The 13,313-nt window shown below is 42.2% G+C and overlaps 2 long non-coding RNA genes across 2 annotated transcripts; one reads left to right on the plus strand and one right to left on the minus strand.

Annotated features, from left to right (window-relative positions):
- Positions 1-2,918: 2,918 nt before the first annotated feature.
- On the minus strand, positions 2,919-3,954 carry LOC147648085 (uncharacterized). The gene is made up of 2 exons (XR_015280083.1): positions 3,865-3,954; positions 2,919-3,600 (listed from the first exon to the last, which is right to left on the minus strand). It is a non-coding gene; the product is annotated as an uncharacterized LOC147648085 (long non-coding RNA).
- Positions 3,708-12,368, plus strand: LOC111940788 (uncharacterized). Its single transcript, XR_015280084.1, has 4 exons — positions 3,708-5,807; positions 6,574-6,829; positions 7,697-7,796; positions 11,129-12,368. It is a non-coding gene; the product is annotated as an uncharacterized LOC111940788 (long non-coding RNA).
- The last annotated feature ends 945 nt before the right edge of the window (positions 12,369-13,313 follow it).

The following is a 13,313-nucleotide window of genomic DNA, read 5'->3' on the forward strand; positions in this document are numbered from 1 at the left end:
TCTGAAATTTGCAGTTTGCTGCAAAGACACGGCTCTGGAGCACATGAAAGAACAGTGTAGGGTAGCAATTACTGGGTTCAGAAGAGACTTGTCAGACCAACCCTGACCTTGTCAGACCAACCTTCAATTCCAGGCTGAAGTGATTGGGTTAATGTTGGTGGCTTGATCCCATGTTATCCTTTGGTCATTTTCTCAGTATGTATGAGCCAATAATCTGTTAGGTTCCTTTGCTGTGTCTTTCAGAATGAAGGATGGAAGATAAGGGAACCTGACCCTGCTGATCACTCCAGGTGAGTGAGACAAGACTGGCTTAAAATATATGGAGACTGCAGCAGATACAGAAATGAAGCAGTGGCTTTTCAGGCATGTGGGGTAAAAGAATTACTGTAAGCAGAGATCAGCCTGAGGTCCAATGATGTCCTCCACAGCTCACCTCCTCCTGGATGAGCTGCAGACTGACTATCCAGCTGTCACTAATGGCATTTGAACTTTTAGGGTCACTTATATTCCTGCAAGGACTGGGGAGCTTTATTGTGATGTGTTCTTCAGACCTGGATTGTAAAAACTTTTTACAATCAGCTTTTTACATTATCAGCTTTGTAGCTAATAATGTAACCCAGACAGAGAAAAAGGAAAAAGTAGTAAGGCAGTTTGGAAAAACCAAATGAAAAGCATGCAGAAAAAATACATTGCATATTTTAATTTCAGTAAGAGCATCAATTTTCTCTGTACAAGAATGCAATTAAATAATTTTTGTACTGAAATATGTTTGGTAAACAGAAGAAATCATCAGAAGACCCATTCCACTGGGTCATAAACGTGATGTGATTCATAGAAGGCAGGATGAAGGTCTTGCCCAAGACCTGGCTCCCTGTCAGCTGCCAGAGCAGCAGCTTTTGCCCTTGCCTTCTGGCAAGCCAAAACAGACCAGGCCACACAGGCCACTCCTGCTCTGCTCCTGCTCTGCACAGAGGCCAGAGGCAAGACTGCCCAAGGCCTCCTGCTTGCCATGGCTGGCAAGCTTTCATGCCCTGCCATGGCACATGGCACCATAACTCACCCAAAAGTGGCAATGCAGGACCACTGGGCCAGATGAGGATGATGGAGATGGCATCATCAACTTCAATCAGACTTTCAATCAGACTTTCAATCACCCTTTTTGCCATAGCTCTTCTGCTGCCTGTGGCTCTGCCTCCTTCTTGGCACTCAGCACTCACAGGATGGTCCAGGCCAGGCAGAGCTGTGGGTGCAGGGTGCCTGCAGAGAGCAGAGGTGAACAGTGAGAGGCAGGTGGCCTCCCTGGTGTCCCCTGGCACAGAGCCTTTGTGCATCCCTCTTCCGTAGCAGCATAGACAAGTTTGGGATTGCTATCCCAAAAGAAGGTGAAAGGAATGGCAGATTTGTCTTTACAAACAAGCTGTGGATCTGCTGGTAGATAAAACTAGCACTGAGAGATAAAAGAAACAATGGGAAGGATTCCAGTGGTTGATGAATAGAAAAAAGATATTTGCCTTTACAAACAAACTGTAGGTTTGCTGATAAATGAAACTGGATATTAAAAGATAAAAGAAACGATGGGGAAACACCATAAATTACATAAGAATTAAAAATTATACTTTAGAGGGGAATCTTAGGTATCAGGCATTCCAGGAGGAATGTCCCTCTCAAGTACCTCAGCCAATAGGGAAAGAGAGAGGGACATGTGGCTGGGAAATTAAGATAAAAAGGAGGCTGCATCCTCTAAAAATTTGAGAGACCTCAGGGGAATGCACCATGGCCTCTCCCTTTATTTGAATAAAGTAAAAGGACTCCTCTGCCTCCTTTTTGGACATAAACCTCTGGTGTTTGTGGATTAACTTTCCTGACAAAGGGAGATGCCCTCTTGGACTGGGGCTTTCTTTCCTTTGCCCAGTTTCCCGATGGTAATTGCAGCTTTCCTTAGCAGGCCCTTGCAGCACCTTCTCCCCAAACATGTGGCTCTGCCACCTGCCCAAACCTGTTGTGGAGGATGAAGCAGGGAAATCTTATGAATATGATTGTTTAGCAAAAGATTCTGAAAATATGAAGCCTAGAATTGAAGTAGAAATGAGACCTAGCTTTGAGTCATGGGATACTAAGTGCTAGTTAATAAATATCCAAAGAACAATAGCCTAGCCAACTAAAGGAGAATCCCTGTTGGTGAAACAATGTCTTTCTGCTGACAGAGAATCCAAAGGTCAAGCAGCAAGAGAAAAATTTGTAAAGCTTTTAGAGTTTGAAATGTAACACTGTATGGTAATGTAGTTCTTATAGGGTATATGTAAATTCTTTAGTGGGTGTGTCCCATAGTGATTGGTTACTGGGAATTAGAATATTCACTATAGAAAAAGTTATATTGGATTGTAACAGGAATTTCTCTCTCTTACTCTTCCCACCCTCTCAACTCTCTTGCTTCCCTCTCTCTCCTAAGCCTCCCTTGTTCTCCCTGCTCTCTCTCTCTCTTGATTCCTCTCTCTCCCTCTTTAACCTCTCTTCTCCTGCTCTCCCTGTTCCACTCTCTCTCCCTCCCGGACCTCGTGGATGCTGAGGCTGGCAGTGGACATACATCTCTCCCTCTCTTTACCCTTATAATAAACTGCTTATACCTGAACAGCTTGACCCTGGAGAAGTCTCTCACCATGAGCAACTCTTGTGAGCTACAATACAAACCCTTTTACAGGTTCTTGCCCCTTTTTTATGCAATGGGGGGATTGCCTGGGCAGGCCTGCCTGTTTTCCCCCAGCCCTCATCACTGTTCCTTGCCAAATCCCTCCTGGATTCCAAGGCAGGCATCTGCTAGTTGCTCCCAATGACACCAACCAACACTTGTTCCAGTTCCAAAGTTTCACTGATTGCTCCAGCAGTGCTGCCCACAGATAAGTGCATCAACTTGAGGCAACTTGAGTTGAAAAAGGAAATGTATTACAGCTTGTTCTACCTGTGCTTCTTACGTACAATTACAAGTTGTGTTACAAGTTTACTGCACATAGTTACATCTCTGCTGACTCCATAGCAGGTTACAAAGATCACTGCCAGTTCACAGCATCTCATCACTGACAGGTTACAAAGCGGCACCTGCACAGATCCATGTACAGAGGGAGAGTGACTAACATCCCTGCCCCCCTCTAAATACCTACAGAGCTGGAAGGAAACTGTCCAGCACAATGCAGGTTTATGTAGACAAAGATACAGAGATAAACTGGACAACAAAATGCACATTTACATAGGAATTGATGCAGAGAGAAACAACGATCTCCATTGTGTAAATATATTGAGTTCTGTGTAAAAATGGCTGTACACAACGTGAACCCATACAGAGCTATACAGTGACCAAAGTACCCAGCGACACCTTCATCCCCCTGCAACTAAAGACAAAGAACTGTGTAGAGCTCTACCACTCCATACATACTGAGGTAGAACTGGAGACAGATGGAAACATAACTATAGACAGGCACAATGCTAACCCAGTACATACAGGAGCAGAACAAGACACAGGGCAAACATAGCTGGTCTATTGCCCCCCTGTTGGTCGCTGGGTCCTGAGCAGAGCAGCCCTTCTGGAAACGTCAAGCAGATGGACATCTGGGAAGCAAAGGGAACACTGAGTCACTTGCAGCCTGCTCTCAGCCCTGCCATAGCCTCAGAACACCCACAGCCTCCTCAGTCCCTCCAAAGCCTCCTAGCCCATCAGTCGCCCTCAGTGCTGCCATCCCCCTGAGCATCCCCAGCTCCCTGAGCCCTCTCAGCCCGTTCCTCCTCCCCGCCCACCCAGCCTCTGCCGCCATTTCCCTCAGCTCCCCCAGAGCCCTCAGCTCTGCCGCTTGTCCCGAGTCCCCACTGCCTTACCATCCTCTGGGCCCTAGGCACCAGCAGCACCTCAGCAGCAGCACAGTGCCTTCAAAGGCCCTCTTCCCCCTGCGGCAGCCCCGGTGCCCTCAGCCTTACTGGCTCCTCAGTGGCTCCCCGGTGCCTTGAGCCCCGCAGCCCCTGAGGGGGACGGTGCCCGGTGCCCCCGGCACTTCCCGCCACTCCTGTGAGGGGCAGGCAGCCGGGACCGGGGGCTGAAAGTGCTGCTTTGCCTGGCCTGGCTGCCAGCCTGCAGCCCAGCACGGCCAGAGACAGACAGGGGTGGCACAGCGAACAAGGCAGGAAGGCACAGGGGAAGCAGAGTGGGGGAAGAGGGGAAAAAAGCATCACCTCCCTCTCTCAATAGCAAGAAACCTACCTTCCTAGCCATGGAGCTAAAGTTTTTGAAATAGAGGCCTCTAGATTGAAACCTTATCTCAAAAGTGCAGCTCAAAAGACATCTACACAGAGAAGTGGAGAGGTTTTGCAGCTGCCCCATCTTCACAGCCTTTCCTTCAGCCCCTTTCGCCCGCATTGAGTACTCCTCCTGCAGAAGCACAGCACATGGCCGTGTGAGAAGCCAAGGGCTTGCATAGGAGCTCTTGCCAAGCCCTGGCCAGCAGCCCTTGGCAGCCCTTGGCAGCTCTTTGGCTGACTGAGGGCAGTGTGGAAAGAAAGGCAGACAGCAGAGTCTGGCACCTCCATACCCAGGCTTCTTGGCCTGCTGCAGCCTCCTGCGTTGTTGGCGTCTCCTGCTGTCCCTCTTCCTCCTCTTCCCCTTGGGCATGCATTCTCCATCTCTGGCCCAGGCCTCTTCTCACTGTCATTTCCTCCTGGGTTCCTCTACCTGGGGGTAGTCTGCAAGCCTTGACATGCATGGTTGGATTAGATGGGCAAAGCCAGGAGGCACAAGCTAAGTCACTTCTTGCTGGAGCCAATGCAAGCACCTTTTACCTGCTCTACTCAGGAAGGCTTGTCAGGGCTTTGGCCTCAGCCAGTGCCTCCTTGAGGCTCTTGTTCTCTTTGCTTGGAGGCAAATCTGGCAGACTAAAATCTAAAGATTTAAAGATTTAGATCTAAAGCAGAAATTCTGGAGGTGTGTTGTACTATTGTAGAATATTTCAGTGCTTTTAATTTTCCTCTTCATTGCCCTAATTTTTTAAAGTTGTTTTTAATAATAATTTTTGGTGAGCTTTCTTTTATCATACATGCTTGCTCATGTTTCTGTCTTTGGGACTCTTTTTTTCAGTGCATTGCATTGAATCCAATATCACCATTTGCAAAGCTTTTCTTTTTTTTTATGCAGTTGTCAGCAATTTGTTAAAAATAGCTACATTATACTACCATTAAATATTCATTAAATTGAGTTGTGGCAGGCTATGAGAAACATCCAATTTAGCTGTTCACTTTCTACACAGAAGTCTACAAATGAGCAGTCCTCTTTCTTTTCAATAATGCATCACAGGCTGCCCTTAGTATCTGTAAAATAATTGATAAGGCAAAAGTTATTTGCAAAATACATACTAGAAATAGAAAAGTAGATTAGAGGAGATGATTTTGCCTTGGGACTTTCTTCTGACTGTGGGAAAAGCACAGCATACTTTGATTTAATTTTTACATAGCCTTGGGGAACCTGAAATGCCATACCTAATAATTCAATATTTTCTATTTCTGACATTAATTATGTATTACTAAGTCTTAAAAACCAGAGCAGGAAAATACATCATAGGCTTTATTCACCCTGAAACTGTTACAGGGCACTAAATACACCTGGGTCCCAGGCAAGGCACAGTGATATTTTGGATCTATACAGCTTATCTTTTTTCGTAGCTGACTCGCTGGTACACCTGTGGATGTGTGTGTGCGCCCAGGCTACAGCTGGAGGCAGGACTGCCATCTGTGCAGGCAGAGTTGAGCTGGCTGGAGCAGCAGTGACAGCAGAGGTGAATTGGCTCAGGCTTCAGCGTAGCTCAGAACATCTCTCTGGATACCCAGGGCCAGCCCGTGCTGCTGACCCCTCCCTGGCACACCGACTGCAGACATTAAAGCTAGCTAGGTTTGCTATAGGCCTTATCAAACAGCTCCCTCCTCTGCAGTGCAGACCTGCCTCAGACCCTACACTGGTTCTGCCAGAGGGGTGAACAACCTGCAGTGAGGCACTGCAGGGACCTGGGATCTGTGCCCTGAGCTGGGCTGCTCCATGGCTAACAGTACCACAGGACAGTGACATAAGCCTGGTGCCAGCCTCCTGTTTCCCCAGCCCTGGGCATGTCCAGATACAGAGGTTTCTGGTGAAGCCTCTCTCTTCCAGGTTATACATTCCATGACTCTTGTATACCACCTATCAGTTTCCATTTTGCCTTGCATGTATTTTTACCTGCTGTCACTTGCTCATTATTTCTCACCTGACTTCACTTACTGATGTCAGTTTTAATTCACCCTTCTATTTAATTTCTAATTCCAGGGCATTATTTTCAAATGTACTTTCTGGTTATTACCAAAGCCCTGTGTACATGTTGGCCCTAAACTCCATGGGATATTGGTTCAGCAGATCAGAAACAGTTTGGCCATCTCATTCCCATTTAAAATGTAGGATTTGACTTAAACTTGAAGCAAGGCACTACAAGATGTATAATACTATTTTTTCCCCTCTTTTTTTTTATTGTTTAACTTGAGATAAAATTACAATTACTTTTTTTGTTCCTACAGTTTAGTGTTTGACACACAAAATCTTGTATTGACCTTGCACTGATGTCAGAGGAGGGGTCCTATGAATGTGACAGCTAACAGTGACCACCTAAGCTACTTAGAGCCTTACAGACAAAGGAAAAAGCCTGGTGAGGGGCCCAGCACTGAAGCAGGACATACTTTTTGATGTGGCTGAGAACTATCTGCCACTGCAAACCCCAACCATACCAAGAAAAAGGGGTGAAATCCTGGGAGAAGGAAATTTTTTGGAGTAGAGGTAAAATTCCTACCTCAGAAGTAGGATTTCTTATACGACAGAAGTGAGAATGCGTGTAGGAACTCAGTAATAAGCTCATTCTTTACTAATTTTTCAACTTGCCCTTGAGGCAGTTATGGAGGGAGGCCAGTCCTCCAAAAAGCTTCCACCTTGGAGGTCTGTTCCCTAAGATAAAACAAAACTTAGTCATGATGACTAAGTCATGTGGACCCCTTCCTGCTTGGGGACCCCATGTTATCTCCTTGTGAAGTACTGGTCATTTTACCCTGGTCTTAAACCATTGGTGCTTTTCCCAGTTCTCCCCTTCCCTATAAAAGCCCCAGCTTTTGCCCAGTTCAGGGGATGTGGCTGTCACTGGCTCCCTTCACAGAAGCCTGCCAATAAAGGACTCTGGAATGCTCCGTGGCCCTCTGTCTCTTCTACATGTCAGCTGTGGTGACTCATGAGCTGAGCTGAGCTGATAACTATAGAGCTGAATCACATCTAAAAGAGCTGATCACTTGAAGCCTCAGGGGTCATAGGGATTACCCCATCTGGAAACTGCCTGAGACCCCTGGACAGCTGCTTGTCATGGAACCCCTGTGGTTCCATGTGTCTGGGAAGTCTGTGGCAGCAGACAGGGGTCGGAGAGACCCCCAAAACCAGCAGCAACAGGCAGTGTGCAAGAAAAATACTTTGTGAACATTTAGATTGTTTAGTACAGTATTGTTATTAATATTACATCTCAATTAAAATATTTTTTAAAACTATGAAAATAATACCTTTTATATCATAAATGCAAAGCACAGAAAATAACAATTAGAGATGAAAAGTAAAGCTGCAGTTTTGTTTTCATACTTTTTTTTCCATGTTTTCTATATTTTTCAGGAAATCACAAATTTACTCAGAAGTCCAATCTATCTGAAAGTCCATGCTTGTCAGATGTATATGTGCTGAAAGAAGAAAACAACTTCTCTGCTATGTACTGGTATGTATAAATAATCACTTCACTTATTGATTTTCTCTTGTGGTTTTTCATATCCATCAACAATTTCTATAGAAATAGAAACAGAAGTTTGAAGTTTTAATAATTAAAATGCTGAGATGGTAAAACTGTGACATAAATGAAACAAAACCTAGTCAGACTGTGATCTTTTATACTGGTATGTATGGAGACAGTGGCATTGTTCCTTAAAAAAGGCTTTTACAGATTTTATTCTGTGAGGCTTGCCACAATTGTGCCTGGATATCAGAGGAAATCTTCCTGCCAGGCATAATTAGGATTGCCAGCTTTTGAAGTTTGTCTTAGTATTTACAGGGATCAGCTAAAGCCCAGTCAAATCAATGGAAAAGCTCCTGGGATGTGTCTCTGCTGTGCCAAGTACAACAATATTAAGCAATGCCTGACTTGGTGTTAAGTGAGCTGCCTTGTGCAGAGCTATGCAAAAGGCAGCAACCAGGGGCTAGAAATGAGCACAGTGACAGAGCAGGTTAAACCTCAAAGAGGATTTGGTTGCAGGGGTTGCTCACTCTCAGCTGGTGCAACACCTCCCTGCAGTTAGACAATGCATGGCTTGAGCACTATGAAACCATGAATAGTTTGGCCTCCAGCTGAAACTTAGGCAGTGTCTGATAATCAAATGTCTTATGGTTTATGTACTTCTCACCACATTATTTACCCAGTAACCTGCAGGAATATAACATCACTAGCAAAAAGAGGGTGTTTGAAAACTCAATCTACTTCTTTACTGCTAACCTGTCAGGTAATGCATAATCCCTTAGATCTCTTATCTGAGGTAACAGTCCTAATGCTTCCATAATACTTTGAAACTTAGCAGGTAAGTATGCAGATTTTAAACTAGCTTGTAGTAGTATAAATACAAACTTGTGCAAGAGAGTTTTTCATAATATGAGGAGCAGATTAGCTATAATACCACTTCGGTGAATTTTATGTTCCCTTTTATTTTCTCCATTAAAATCCTTGCAACTGTTTAGAAAGGAGAACAGTAACCACCATATTCTGCAGTGCAGAATGATTCTTCATGGGCTTCTAAAGCCAAAAATAGATGATGCATAGAAACAGAGTGGTCATTCATACTGGAAAGTTATTATGAAAGTGATCCATTTGGCAATTTGTGAGCCTCAAAGAGAAGTTTGTGGTGCAAATAAATTTTGTCCTACATTCCAAATGGAAAATGCAGGGATTATGAAATACACTTAAGGCCCTATTTGCAAATTATGGACTTTTGTTTCGGGAGTTATCCTTTGTGCTGTGTTTCTTAAACTTGGCAGGAAAAACGCATTGGCTGAAAGAGCTCAAAAAACTCTTAAAATTGGCAGCCCAGAATGAGCTTAGTGAGCTTTCACTGCTTTTGGGCTTGAGTTTAGCAATCCATTTTTGTCCAAATTAAGTCTGGGTTCATTTCAGCACCAGCAGTATAGTTTGTAACACATTCTGTGATAAAGAAGCAGCATTTAGTGAATCAAAACCTAGGGATGAAATAAAAAAGCCTCAGCTTTGTGCTTTTACTGACAATGTTAATTCTGCAGTCTCCAGTCTGAGGTGGCTCTCATCTGCTCAGCAGTGTAGACAAAATTGAATTCTGTGGCCTTAAGGTTACGAAAAAAATAAGTAAACTATGCTTCTTGTTTGGAAAGAAGATGTGGTGCGGCTGTGAAACCATCCCCTTCCAGCAGTCACTTTTAACTGTGCCCTGTCTGACCTTTTTCTTAGACTCTCTAGCAGGAAAAGCTCTTCAGTTGTCCTGTGCAGGCAATGTAGTTGGTAAAAACTTTTCTGCCCCTTTCTGGAATGATTTTACCCTGGTTAGGCTCCACCACAGAAAGCTGCCTGATCTTCCTAAGCTTGCAACTGGTCCAGTCCTTTGTGTCCAAAACTGCTGCCTTCTCATTAACTACACCATTGTTGAGAGAGGGTGGTCATATTTTAATTTCATAAAGGTGGAATAAATGGTACTTGAAGCCATCTGTTGGTGTCAGCCCCCAGCATCACTTTGAGAAGAGTGATTATATTGAAAAGAAAGTTCTGTCTCTCAGTTTTTACAGGAATTGCTGATCATATGCAAAATGCTAATGAACTTAATTATTATGTATTTTCCCAATTTGATAACCATAATGTGCCAGCATTTTGGCTATTGAACACTTCACATGGTTATAAAACACTACAAAACAGGATGTCTAGTGAGAAAAAAGTGTTTTGATCTACAAAAAATGAATGACAGAACTTCAGAGTAGAGCAGGGTAATGCATTTTCAGATTTCTGAGCCATCTTATTGCTGCACTGGTTATTATAGCAGTATCCTTGCATACTTTGTCTGGAGTTACAGATTTATTAAGAGATGGTAAAGAGGCTGTTTTGTTGTGTTTAAAATGGGTAATAAAACTATAATTACAGGTATGAATGCCTGTTCTTACTTAAGTTCTAAATCCAGAATTTTAACACTGATGCCTCATTAATTCCTGCTCTAGAGTTTTACATCAGCAAACTCATTTAATATCTTTAAAATATGCAATTTACTTTCAAATTAAGCTAGTTTTTCTGCATGTAAGAAAGATGTTCCATCAGACAAATGAACCAAAAAAATGTTTAACTTTTCTTTAGCCTTTTACTCTTTTCTTTTCAAACAGAGAACATTAGGTCTTAGAACTTCAGATTCTAGGGAACATATTAATTTTCCAGTAGCCCAAAATGAAGCAATTATTCTGTCTCAGTGCAAATGTGACACTCAAGGAGGTACACTTTTCTTAAATTATATTTCCATAAATTACTCTAAGCCTTTCTAACTAAGCTGTGAAAAGGTAACATGATTGCTCTCAAGTACAAAATTTGGAATAAAGCCAAGATAAAATGTCTTCTACTTCTTACTTGAAGAAGAAAACTTTAGAAAAATAAATTGACAGTATCAATGAAGTAGATACATTTTCTGTTTGAACCTTGTGTTCTTCCATTTAATCTATCAAACTGCAAAATCATTTCCATTCAGGCACCTGTCATCTTACACTTCTTATGAATAATTTCTTTATAATCTATTCAGAAATAACAATAACTACTGTTAGAATAGAATTTAATAATACCAAACTGAAAAGTTTTAAATACTTTCTTATTCACACTTTTCTTTAATTATTCATATTAACAAAACCATTGAATATTGAGATAGTGTCTAAACTAAAAATGTTAACTAGTTTACAGTTTGGTTTTACAAATGTTAAATTTTTATGCAGTGATTATGTGTCTTTGTCTGTCCCCTCAAAAAACTTCTCTCTTCAGTTACCTACTGTAAATCAAACTTAATGTTTCAGAGTGTGAAGCTGATGAGGTTTTGTGCAAATCAGAGGATAACTGGAGAAGAGGATCCAGTGCTCTCCTGTGTGCATTGAGGGAGGAACAGCCATAATTCACAGCCCCATCCCTTTTAAGAGGCAGGAATCGGATGCCTCAGTCAAGATGTGCATATGAGATGATCTTGCAGCACTTTGACAGCTCCAAACCAAACTGGCATGAGCTGATAGTGCATGAGTCAAGGAGGAAGGGACGTCAGAAGAAATGGGGAAATACTGTGAGGAAGAAGAAGGAAAGGCAAGTGTAATAGAAGGAGGCAAGGGCAATGTGCTGAGTGTGGTAAAAGTATTGGGGAGGTGCCTAGAAGGTCCAGATATAAAATTACAAATAAGGAGGCTTCCTGTTGTGCTCTTTGTGGAGGAAATCTCAATCTCTCTGAATCACTCTTGATAAAATCAGATAAGAGGAAAAGCTATGCACTCACCTGAACAGCAAAGCATTGTACTTTCACATGGAACTTTAGGTAGAGTAAGATTTATGTAAGCAAAGCTGTATTAAATTTAAAACCAGTTTCATATATACTTTAGGAGTTTTTTTGACAGTTGAAGTGCAGACTAAAAATGTGATTTACTGTTGCAGAGGGGAAATGAGAATGATGGATGAGTGTGTGAGCAATGTCCATGATGTACAGTCCACCAGGCTGACGTGTAGGACAAAGCAAAGTCATTCAGATTTTATTTTGTAGGAAAAAAGAATGTGTTATGTGAAAAATACGTGTTATTTTAGTTTCAGGGGCAGGGTTGCTACCCAGTAAAAAGGAACTTCAAAGGGGCCTGAGTGTGGGACCATGGTTTGCCATTGTACATTGTACATTGTACATTGTACATTGTACCTTGTTCAGAAAGTGCTGATGTTGACAGGTACAAATTTTCAAGACAAAAATGCAAAAAAACCCTGGACTGCCAGTTTGACTAAGTGCATATTATTGTTACAATGTTTGTTAGAATTTGATGACTGACTCAGAATAAAACCTTACAGATCCAATTTACTTAGCATGCCAGTAGTGTACTGGCATAAATCTATGTGCCATTTACATGGTATTGGAGAACAGACTTTTGTGTAGGAGAATAGACTCACATGTCTACTTTTTAAAACATTATGGAGGGGGAAAGGAGATTTTTTGTTGACAATACATGGATCCTATTACTTGGCAAGTCAATTATCAACACTTCTAAAATTAAATCAGTCCTCTAAACAAAATGAAGAGTGTTTTTAACACCTGCCTAAGATGCATTATACATTTAAAAAATAACAGTAATTCACTGTTGTGCTAGTGAACCATCAATCCTTAGTTTAGCCACTTGTTGACTATGTGGGAACTGCATGAATATCAGGCTACAAGACTACAAAATAACATGTGATTTTAAAATATTTTGCTCTTCAAGAATCCTTTGATGCAGAGAATGCTGATTGGGAGGTACAAGAGCTTGCTTTCATCTTGTGATAAATAAATTAATATCCCTTTCCCTGGCTGTGGAGAGGAAAAACTTAAATAATTATTTTGAAATCAAGGATGATTTTCCTCCCATGTTGATATGTTGGAGAGGAAAGATAATAATAAGAATTAAGAATTTTACAAAACGTCTCCAAAGGGTTCATGCAAGGTTCACAAACGCTGTTCAGAAAAAAGAGAAAAAAGCTACTGTACTGTAAGTTTGTACTGTGATTCTTACTCTGAGGGTACAATTGACCCTCAATATGAGTAGATTTCCATATTTAGTGTAGAAGTCTTTCCTAAAAATGGGCTTCTATGGAGTTGCAATTCCTCTGTCCTGTCTCTGTAGTGGGTTCAATCTGGAAAACTCTGCTCCTTCTGTGATTCATCTTCATGGTGCTGTTTTCAAGGTACCTGCACATTTCACACCTCTGTGAAATACATGTCCTGGACACCTGGTACTCAGCAGCAGCTAATCTCTTTTACAGATCTACTCCTCCTGGGCTAAATCCACTTACTGAAATAAATATAGCCATATGGAGAAGACTTAGCTGGGGAGGGGATCAAGAAATGCTAAAGGAATTGGGCAAAATGGGCCTTAAATGTGGCATCTAGGACTATATGAGAAGTAAGAGCTGAGCTAACTCCTCACATTCTTTCAGATTTTCAGAAGACAAAAGCTAGGACTGGAAACTGGGGATCAGCAAATT

Source organism: Cyanistes caeruleus, chromosome Z (assembly GCF_971803275.1).
Source record: "Cyanistes caeruleus chromosome Z, bCyaCae1.hap1.1, whole genome shotgun sequence".
Taxonomy (NCBI): Eukaryota; Metazoa; Chordata; class Aves; order Passeriformes; family Paridae; genus Cyanistes; species Cyanistes caeruleus.